Source organism: Myodes glareolus, chromosome 1 (assembly GCF_982192425.1).
Source record: "Myodes glareolus chromosome 1, mMyoGla1.1, whole genome shotgun sequence".
NCBI classification, from domain to species: domain Eukaryota; kingdom Metazoa; phylum Chordata; class Mammalia; order Rodentia; family Cricetidae; genus Myodes; species Myodes glareolus.
In genome coordinates, this window is record NC_142026.1 from 63,172,632 (window position 1) to 63,184,457 (window position 11,826).

Sequence of the window (11,826 nt, forward strand, 5' to 3'; positions counted from 1 at the left end):
CTGGGCTATGCCTTGCTGATGATCTAACCCAGGACATCATGTGTGCTATACAGGCACTCTCCCAACTGAGCTGTGTCCCCAGCTCAAGATATCAGTGTATTGTCACTAGCCCTGTCTGCTTGTTGTTTATCTATCCATGGAGCCCCAGAGCCCTCTCTCCTCACCTCTCACTGTCCATTGTCTGTCTGTCTGCCTCACATTCTCCATTAGCAGGCTCTGAGCCAGACTGATAGGTGTGACACCCGACTTCACTTCTGGACTACAGTGGCCCAGAAGCAGCGTGTCAGTCACTCTGTGCTTTACTATGTCCACTGAAAAATATCAGAGGACAGCAGCACCTTAGGTATTTTCCTCACTTAAAAAAATAGTTCTTTGAGATTTACATTCCCTGGAATTGGATCAAATTCACACCCTTGAGCCAGCTCCTCCTAGAACCACGCCCCTTCTCTAACCACCCAAGTCTGTGTCCTCTTTCTTCTTTTAAAAACCTTTCAAGTCCAGTTGGGGCAGCAACTCAATAAGGTCAGTGGATGACTAAGAAGATTATTCTGTGCAAAGGATGTAATGTTTTCCCATCATGCTCCCTGGGCATGGAATAAGAACCTTCCCTGTTCAGTTGGAGGAAGATAGTAGGTTCATAAAAGTCCATGGTGGCATCTTGCCAGCTCATAAGTGTGGGAAAGTCCCATGTACTGCTGGTTCTTCCTCATGGGGTCAGAAGAGTTTGTGTGTGCCAGTTTCTTAAGCACTGACTTTTAGACTCAGACACAGCTTATCTCTCTCTTTAGCCTTGTTTTCTCCAGCCCCACCCAAATCAGGGCTGTCAGGAACAGGTTTGTTTACCACTGCAAGCTGCTGTTTGCTCATTTTAATAGAGAAAGTGTGAACACATTGGCCACACAACCAGGACATAGGGCCCCAGTCCCACTAAGGAGGACAGGGTGCAGGCTTATGTTGATAAAGGAGACAGACCCCTTCCTGCTAGGCCACAGTTGCACATTAGAAGCAGCTCAGATCCTTGAGGTCAGAGGATTGAGGAAGGACATAGATGCAGAGGAGAGAGGAAAGGTGGGGCTTTGGTGGGAGGAAGATGGAGAGAAAAGGACAACAGAGAACATCATGCCCCAAGGGGCAGAAAATCACATTTAGATGGGGAAAAATAAAGGCAGAACAAGACAGGGAGAGAGTGACCACCTCAGTCAGAGAGATGCAGACCATGGAGACATGTCTCCTAACAGCTGTGTTCCTGTGTTATCAGATCCCTGCTTTACTGTCTTCTCTACCTGTTCTGCATCCACCTCTGGATCTCAAGTCACAGTTGGACCTTCTCTCTGTTTCTCTCATCTGTGTCTATGGTTGTTCCAGAAGAGAGGTGAAAGAGAAAGATAACACACACACACACACACACACACACACGCACGTGCACACTGATATGCACAAACTCAAACAAACACGCACACACACATACACACACATAGAGAGACACATACATGTACACATGCAGATTGGGCCTAAATCCAATTTTTAAAAATGTGCTTGACATTCGTGCCATTATTGTGCCAGTGGGCGTCTCTTGCAGGCAGTCATTACTGTACCTCACAGGGCTCATACTGAGAATGAAGATTGCTCTTCTCCTCCAGTAGCACACATAGCACCTTCTAGCACTGTGAACACTAATAAGTCGGAGTGAGTCTTTCAGATGAGTACCAGCTAGATTGCTCCACGTTCTTCTGTACCATGAGAATGTGGTGTCTTCAGTAGTACGGGTTTACTGTCAAGCTGTGGAAGGCAACCAATGGCATTGGAAATAGACTGTGATGTTTTGGGTGGGACAGTCTATGGGACCCGTTGGGTCAGTGCAAGAAGATGTAGCCTCTTCTTGGTCTGGGGGTTTTAGGGGTGGCATATGATGCCTCTTTTGGTGTTGTCTTCCTCTTTATATGGCAATGCCATTTAAATTCCTTTAATCTGTGTATATATTTTAGGACACTTCCACAGTAGTAGGATTCTACGTGTCTTTTCAAAAAAAACCTTCAGTGTTAGTTATCCTTCCTCTCATTCCCCCTCTACTCTGTGCTGTCACCCCTTCCCCATTTGATCCTCTTGTTCTAATTCCCATTTACTTCTCATGGCACCATGTGCTATGTCCCCATCCCTGAAAGATGCCCACCCGGTCTCTTACCAACTACTTAACATCTGTGGCTGTTCTAAACAAAACCCTCATATTGAAAGCCCGAAAGCCACATAGAAGAGAGAACGTGCATTGTAGATCTTTCTGGGTCTACATTATCTTGCCCTGGATGATCATTTCTAGATCCATTTAATTACCTAAATATTTCATAATTTTATTTTTCCCTAAAGCCAAATAATATTCCATTGTAAATGAACTACATTTTCCTTATCCACTCATCACTCAATGGGCATCTTGGCTATTTCCCACTTCTAGCTGTTATGAATAAAGCAGCAATGGACTTGATGAGCAAGTATCTCTGTAGTAAGATGTTGTATCCTGGGGACATGCCCAAGAGTAGTGTAGCTGGAGTCATCAGGCCAATCTTCTTTCAGCTTATTGAGGCACCTCCACAGTGATTCCCATAGTGGCTGCACCAGTTTACACTCTCATCAGCCATGAGTAGTGTGCCTCAGATCCTGAATCCTTGCCAGCATCTGCTGACATCTGCTTTATTAATCTCGACAATTCTGGTTGGACTCAGATGAAATCTCAAAGTCATTTCCTTTCCCACCTCCTCTTCTTCCTCCACTTCTAAAGGAGATTATCTTGAAGCAGCTGCCTGGTCTTCCTACTCTTACAATGTTTCTGTGATGTTCCTGGAACCTCAGGGAATTTGTGTGGTTGTTATGTAAGTTTATTTACAGGGGACAAGCAGCCCAAAGTGAGCTCATCACTACATTCAACTAGTTTTGTCTTTCTGCAATATTTTCAGATTATTGCAAAAAGGAGCTTCTTTGACGAGGGGTGAAACATGCACTTATGAATGGAGAAGTCTGGTTTTTAAAAGCTTCAATTGTATGTGTATAAATGTTGCCTGCATGTATGTCTCTGTGTCACATGCATGTCATTGAGACCGGAGGTAGAAGCAGTTTTGAGACACAGAGTAAGTGCTGGGGATGAAATGCAGGTCCTTTGGGAGATCAGCAAGTGCTCTTCATTTCTGAACTTTCTTGCTGACCCTATCTATGCGTGAAGTTTATATGTATTGGAGTAAAATGTATGAACTGGATGGCCCGAGAATCCAGGATGTTCTCTTCTAGAGTAAGGTTCTCATGTGTCTCATGGGGTGATACAACATCACTAGAACACTGGTTGTGATATGTTAAATGTGTATATTAAATGTGTATACTATGATCCCCAAAGCAATAATGAAAAGAACAAGCACCTAGTAAGCCAAATAGAACCACAAAGACATCTATTAAGTTGGAAATTTATACTTTGCACCTTAAAGGACTAACAATGCCAACAGATCAAGGACAATGGTTAGTAGACTAGGTTACAAAATAGAATAATGAGAAATACTTAAGCCAAAGTAAGGCAGGGTAAGAAGAAGGGGCAGGAAAAACATAAGGGACAAATTATTTGCTTTTAGACTTATACCTCTTGTATAAGGGGGAGGGGGCTGTGTCCTGCAGCCTGACTAGCTTGACCCCCAAAATAATCACACAGAAATTGTATTAATTAAATTACTGCATGGTCCATTATATCTAGCCTCTTATTGGCTAACTCTCACATCTTGATTAACCCATAGCTATTAATCTGTGTTCACCACGAGGTTGTGGCTTACCGGCATCAGTCTAACTAGCTTCCGTCTTGGGCAGGAGAAGCCTGGCATCTGCCACATTGCCTTCTTCCTCCCAGCATTCTGTTCTGTCTACTCTGCCCACTTAAGGGCTGTCCTAGCAAAAGACCAAAGTAGTCTCTTTATTCAACCAATGAAAGCAACACACAAACAGAAGAACCTCCTACACCAATACCCAACAATGTCTGTAATCATGATACAAAGTAAAATGTTATATTGTAGATAGAAGCAATTCCCATAGATTCATTTTTTGGGTGTTCTGTAGTCAGTGGGATATCCAAAAAGGTGAGTCATTCCAGAATGCAATTTCGGCTCTTTAGCAGAAAACAGATACAGTCTATGATGGACTGAAAGTGAAACTGCTCTTCCAAAACATATTTATTGAATGTAACACAAAGGTTGTTTTATCCATAAAACCAAATCCTAATACCAATACCCTCTTTATCTATTCTGTATGTTCGCTGAAGAAAACAATCAGTCTCCTGAAATTTTAGTCCTTACTGGGTATTGTCTACAGTACCCAATAAATCAAGATTCTCCCAGTGTACCAGGATGTTCTTGTCACCAAAGTCATGCAACATATGGAAAACTCCCTCAGAAAAACAACTCTATATATCACAGAAAACAATCACTGTTCCTGGTTATGATTTTTTCAAGCTCTAAGGACCTCCAAATATTCCATTCTATTGTTACTAGATACAGTAAAAAACAACTGTTACATTCTAATGTTTAGACACACTGACTCTACTAGATTCCCACTACAACACTGCTCATTATAACTACACCAGAGACCCAATAAGTTCTACAGTGAACAGTGAAAAAATCTCATCCCTCTGCTGGGAGATGCCTATAGGACTCTGCAGAGGACACTGCTTCCTGCCAGCTATAATGTATTCTGGATTTGTCGCCTTTGTTGTGAGCCTTCTCCTAGGGAGTCAAGTACGGATGACTATTGGCACCACATGAACTTTAATTGTTAACCTTGCAGCTTGGTGAACCAATGATTTTATTGGAGGTTGCTCACAGGAACCCAAGAAACCAAAAAGCAGCTATATCACCACCAAATGGCTCATCTAAGCTGCTTCCTTGGCACTCCATGCACAGCTTGCAGGCAGCTATACCAGAGAGTACCTCCCTCTCCATCAGTATTTTTTATTCCTTCCATCGCTTCAGAGACACATTTGTTAGTTTTGTAATTTGACTTTTTTGAGCCTTGTGTCTTCATAGATTCCCATGTTTCCTTACTCTTTTCAGGAGAGAATATTTCAAGTCACAGGAAATAGCTACACAGCCTGTCTATTAAAGGCTTTGTCCCTAGTATGGTGCTCCTGGCAGGTGATAGTACCTTCAGAGGTGAGGCTCAGTAGGAGGATGTCATGTTTGTCACTCCCATTGTCAATGTGAGTGAATAGGGAGAGCCCAGTCTCTTCTTACTCTTTCCTCGCTGAGGCCACAAGATGGCTGGTTTTAATCTACAACATACTTTCGTTAAAATGCTCTGAACACCAAGGCTCAATCTTTGACATCTTCACTTCAATGAAAGACATTCACCTACACATACATTATAATAATTTTTTAACAGCTATAAAAACAATCTAGAGGAGAAATTACATTTTCAAACAATATTGCTGATAGATTGGATACAACTATGCCAATGAAGAACCACTGGTCCCTTCATGTTACCATATACAAAACATTGACTAACAACATATCACAAAACCAAAATGGAAGTCCAAACTATAAAACTTCTAAAGTGTTCAACATTTCCATTTGGGTGTAGGGAAGACATTCAATTATGTCATTGGTGGATAATCCATGAAAGAATGTAAATGGAACTTTACATATTTAAAAAAAAACACTTTGGCCCCTTAAATGACATCGTTTCTGTATGCCATGGCATACACCTTCACTTTCAGCATTTGTGAAGTGGAGTTTGCTGTAACTGGAAATGTTTCCCGTAATTTGATGTGTTTGTTCATGTGTACATTTGCTGGTTATTATAAAGAAAGATGTTTAAGGAAGAGGCTGTAGCTCCAATGGTAGAGTGCTTGCTCAGCATGTGTGAAGCCCCAGGTTCAATACTGAGCTCATCATAGACTTGGTACTGGTGCCTGCCTGTCATTCCAGCAGGTAGAGGCAGGAGGATCAGTAAAGAATCGGTTCAAGATTGTTTTTGGCTACAAAGCAAATTCGAGGCCAACATGGTATAAATAAGACCTCTCATCTCAGAAACAAAGTACCGCATTGCTCATGTTTCTGCCAACTTTCCTGCATCATCCAATGGCACCAACATTGGTGATGATAGAATTGCTTAGAGCGGACTACCAACTTACATGCTTTGATAAAGCTATGCCTACCAAACTCTTTGTTTAAAATGTGAGGATGCGTTTTGTCAGCTGTGAGGTGGTCAATTCTCTTCCTAAGGAAGGAGTGAGCAGACAATGACTGGACAACAAGGGAACTTTATTTACATAGTATGAACAAGCATTTAAAGGAGAAAGTAAACATCGAGACCCCATGGTGGCAGGACATATACCATGAAACACTGTGAGAATCATATCTCTGCACTCCTGGTCTTCTGTCCCTGGGCAGGTCTCAAGGGCTAGAGTCAGCCTCAGGAACGAATTCTTATCATCAGCCAAGGGATAGAATCTCAGAGGCAGAGGCAGGAATGTGCTCCATACTCTGTGTCCACAGTTCGATTCCTAATGTCTAAAGTGGTGGTTCCCAAACAGGTTCCCTGCTTGAGACAGAAACTTCAGAGCAGCAATCCTCTGACTTGTCTGTCTCTATGAGTCTTCATCACACTGTTTCTTCTTGATAGAGCATCTGGAAGCTCAGCCCTCAGCCAGGAGCCAGGAACCAGCCCAAAAGCCAGGCTCTGACCAGGATGTAGGGTATGGAATCCTCCTTCTCTGACCATTCAATGACTTTACCCCTCCAGACTTAGCCTAACCCAAATTTATAGGGCTATCTGGTTTCTGATTGACTGAATGTATATGTATGCAAATAATGTAAAAAATGGAACCAATCAAAGAAGAGGTCTCAAAAATCTAGTGGGAGATGGCGGAAAACTAGTTTACAATCAGGTCAGTGTATACCTACCTGTGCAGTGGCAGAGAAGCTGATACTCAAACTGTCCAAAGGGCTTCCATCAGTTCTCGCTCACCTTCCCCAGAAGCTGCATGGGGCAGGGTTCTCCACCACTGCCTTCTCATTCCTACTGCCACTTTGGTGATCCATCCAGCCGACCACCATTGCCTGCCACCATCTGCTCCTCCACTTGGTTCACCATGGCAGCTCTGGATTCCATTTGTGTTTCTTTCCCAGCTGCCTCATTTGACAGGTTGGGTGCCTCATTCTGGGTTGTCAAATAGTAATGCAGAGCAGCCGGAAGTCCTATCCCATTTCCCCTTCTCTTCCATAATGGTCTCTGAGCCTCAGGTGCGGGACTGTGCTGTGGTTGTAGTCACTTTATACTTTTTTCTCCAGGGTATTGCTGTGTTGATACCTCTGGCTTCAAGGTGTTCAGAATTTATTTGGAAGCTAGCAGCCCCAGCCTGAGGACTATCTAATGACTTTCTAGATGTGTCACTGGATGATGCTAATCCACAGTATGAGAACTGCACAGATTTATACTTTCACTGGTTTTGAGACATGGTCTCACTACATATGCATGACTGTCCTAGAACTCACTTTGCAGATCAGGTTGGCCTGGAATTCACTGAGATCCACCTGGTCCAGCCTTCTGCATGCTGGGATTAAGGGCATGTGCCCCACCACTGCCTCATACACTTTGATGTGCTTGATTAGTGCTACATTTGTTTCCCTAAAGTTGCCACCATGAACACCTAATGTTTCATTGTTCTGAACTTCTGGTGTGGGTCTTCTGTCCTAGACCTACAAATGGGAAACCCCAAAGCAAATATACACACACATGACTCACATCACCATTTCCTTGGTGGCCAGTCTGTGTACATTTTTAAACATTTACAAAATGCTTTAATTATTTTTCCTCTTTTAAAAACATTGTGTGTGTGTGTGTGTGTGTGTGTGTGTGTGTGTGTGTGTATGTGTGTGTGGTGGATGTGGTACTGTCTATGTACAGATGTTAGTATCTTTCTCAGTTGTTCTTCATTTTATTAACTACTTTAATCAATTAATTAATTTAAGACTACTCAATGAGATCTGTCTCTACCTGCTCTACACACAAAATTTTGAGGTTCTATATATATGATCCATATTCATGCCTAGTTTATGTGGGTGCTGGGGATTCAAACTAGGTCCTTGTGCTTCTGAGGAAGGTACATTTCAGACTGAACTATTTCCCCAGCTCATCTTCAACTTTCCCTAACTTTTGTATTATATAAGATATTGATTTTTTATGACATTTTCATACAAATCATACTTCACTCCTCTACTACCCTGCTTCTCCCTCTGTAATGAGGATTAAACTTGGTCTCATTTATGCCAGACTAGTGTAAGATTACTGAGTCCTCAGTCCCTCACTGTTGATTGCCAGAGTCTAGGTATGGTCATTTGAATGAGAATGATCCCATAGCCTCATATGTTTGAAAGATTGGTCTTCAGTTTGTTGCACTGTTTGGGAAGGATTAGAAGGTTTGGCCTTTATAGGAAGTGTGTTGGGGAGGTGAGCTTTGAGATCTCAAAAGTCCACTCATTCTCAGTTAGTTCTGCTTCTCTCTGCCTCATGCTCATGGATTAGGATGGTGCCTCTTCCTAGCAAAAGAAAAGTAACTAAGGCACCAAGCAAGTGCTCTACCACTATGGTGCATCACCCAATCTTTCATGGATTTATTTGGACATAGGTTCTTGCTAAGTTACTTAGGCAATGGGTGATGCTTAATCTCAGCTTTCCTAATGCAGAGATGAGAAGCAAGGGTGGCCATGCCCCTCCTTAGACTTCCCTCTCTTAATAAGACTTCACTTCTCATTACTGGAGAGAGAAAATTGGAGTGAGGGAGGGGAAGCAGCATCTGTCTTGTGAAGTTCAGCCACACCCTTTCTGATGTTGGCAGCAGAGTCCTTATTCAGTTGGATTGATAATCTTCAGCGATTCAGGTAGGAGAAAGGTCAGGAAACCATGGTGATTTCACGCATTGCATCTATACATTTCTGACCTTGGCAAGGTACCACAATAGACTTTAATAACCCTATGACTTTTGTCCTAGCATGCGGGGTGATGTGACACTGAACTTGGGTCATTATTCTAATGCAGGATTCCCAGTTGCAGCCATGAAGTGCATTTCATACAGCAGCTCTCATAATCTTCACATTTGGGGGAGATAAAGTGCCTTGACCTACTAATAGAAGTACGTACGTGTTGAGGACCTCTTTCCGAGGCCACACAGTGGATTAGAACATCAGCCTGGGATACAGAGAAAGACTTTGTCTAGGACTAGCAAACAAAGAGACCAACATCCAAATGTCTTTGATGTGGGACCCCCTACTGGATGTTGTGAATACCACTGGTTGATAAAGTACTGTCTTGGTCCTTCTCAGAGCAGAATAGAAGTATGCAGGAAAAAATAAACTGAATGCTGGGAGAAAGAAGGTGCAGTCAAGAGAAATCATGTAGCTGATGCCAGAGACAGACATGACAGAACATTGCCAGTAAGCCATAGTCACGTGGCAAGGCACAGATTAATGTAGTTTGATGGAACAAGATCCCCTGAAAGGTCTCCAAGAACTCTAAAACTACTTAGGCCAACAAACAACAGGAAGCAGTTTGGATCAAACACCACCCAGATTCTCAAAATGATTGTTTACAAATGCTTCTTTTCATTTAAAAGGGGTTGGGTATAAATAGTTTATGGTCACAGTCAATTTCTTTTTATAAAAAAGGGTGATACGTAATAGAGATGTATACTTGGCATTAGTATGGATCTTGAACTATTGAAACAACTTTAGGGCTGATTTCATTAAAATGTGTTTATTTATTTCTTATTTAAGTTATTGTGTTTGTGCAGCTCATTTAAAATTAAATGTATAATTTAAAATTACAGATTAATAGATAGTCGTTTATAATAGTCAAACCTATAGTCATGTTAGTTATGTTCTCTAGTTATACAATATACATTTCAGTTGGATAGATAATCTTCAACTCTTCAAAAATCAAAAGAATATGGCACTTAAAATATTTTAAGAACTTAGACTTTTCTCAACAGTAAGACATGTCTGCTCCTGGCAGCACCAACTACTTCAGGGAGGTTATTAGTCATTGAAGAAACTCATTATAAAATTTGCCTTCAATACGATAAGGCTGGTCATTTGGGAAAGAAACTACTGTTGCCTGAACTGCTTGATGGTATACTGTATAAACTGGACACGCAGGACCCACAGAAAAATGACTGCTGAACTTGCCTAAAGAAGGTGAGACAGTCCTTCAGGGTTCCTGCTTCATCAAAGACTCTGACAGATATTTGGTAGGACACAGAATAAAGTGACTGACAAACTGCCAATATAGGCCACATAGTCTTTCAAATTATCGGCCTATAGGCTAAAGTTGGATACCAAAACCTTGCAGAAGAACTTCGGATGACTGTCCAGGTAGCAAGGTTTCTCCGTCAATTCCAGAGTTTTAGAAGTTGCTTACAATGCATTTTATGATTACTTTGACAATATTATATCTTTCTGGGAACTTTGAAGGAGTTAAAGGCACATAGTTATAGTTTTTCTTAGTTATTATAAAAGATAAATTAGCTATGAAACTTTGCAGTTACAGATAAACTACACATTATAGGTGTAATTTTTTCTTGATACATGTTTTGTTATATATAATTTTATTATGTTAAAGTTAAAAACTTTCCTTTGTATTTAAACAGAAAAAGGTAATGATGTGGAATTCTCCTCTGTATAATGTGAATATGTTTAATTAATAAAGAAGCTGTTTTGGTCTATGGTATGGCCGGATAGAGCTAGGTGGAGAAAACTGAACTGAATACAGGGAGAAGAAGGCAGAGTCAGGGAGATGCCATACAGCTGCAAAGGAGAAACATGCCAGAACCTTACTGGTAGGACATAGCATCATGGTAATACACAGATGAATAGAGATGGGTTAATTTAAGATGTAAGAGCTAGCTAGGAATATGTATAAGGTGTTGGCCAAACAGTGCTGTAGTTAGTATAGTTTCTGTGTGATTATTCCAGTTAGGGTTGGCAGGAAATGAATGAGCAGTCTCCATTTCCAAAACTAAAAAAAATGCCTTACAGGATTGACCATGGTGTGATTTTATGAGCTCATTTTCTCCACTGAAGTTCCTTCCTCTCAAATAACCCGAGCTTGTATCAATTGACAATAAAGCTGCCATCAGAGCTACCCAGAGCTTTCAGAGGTTCCTCTGCCAGGTTTCATGCTTTCTCCTGCTGGCTCCCAATCTCCCCACTCCAGCATCTCTGCTTCTCCTTCTATTTCTCTCAGGTTTGGCCATCACCTGCGAGAGATACCATGGAGACTCTCCAGAAATCTCATCTGCGGCTCCATGGAGACTTGGGCCAGGGACTGCACAGACACACAGAGACACACAAGACTATGCAACACTCTTCTCTTTCTTAAATGTGAAGACATTTACATATGAATCTGAGAACATACAGATAGGCCTCCACAATGTAAGATTACACATGCAAACACACCCCCAGATTATGCAAGAGTAGGTTAGAAAGCATTTCTAGACTCTAACACAGAAACATAGAACTGCATTTTTATATTTAAATGACTTTTTATATACAAATCACAGAAAACATGCACAGGTCCATGTTCAAGAAAATAAACAGACAGAACTGAGCTAGCATATGTATACACACCCTCAGAAATTGAGGCACATGACGCCCTATGACCTTTTGTCCTGTGGAACTCAATCATGGTGTTCTTGCCAACATCTAGGGTGGAGGTAAGAAAACAGGGAGTGAACAGGTCACCGACAGCCCAATCAGGAAGTATGGTATTGATACTCCTGGACAGTGAGGAGACAGGAGGTGGGAACAACTGAAG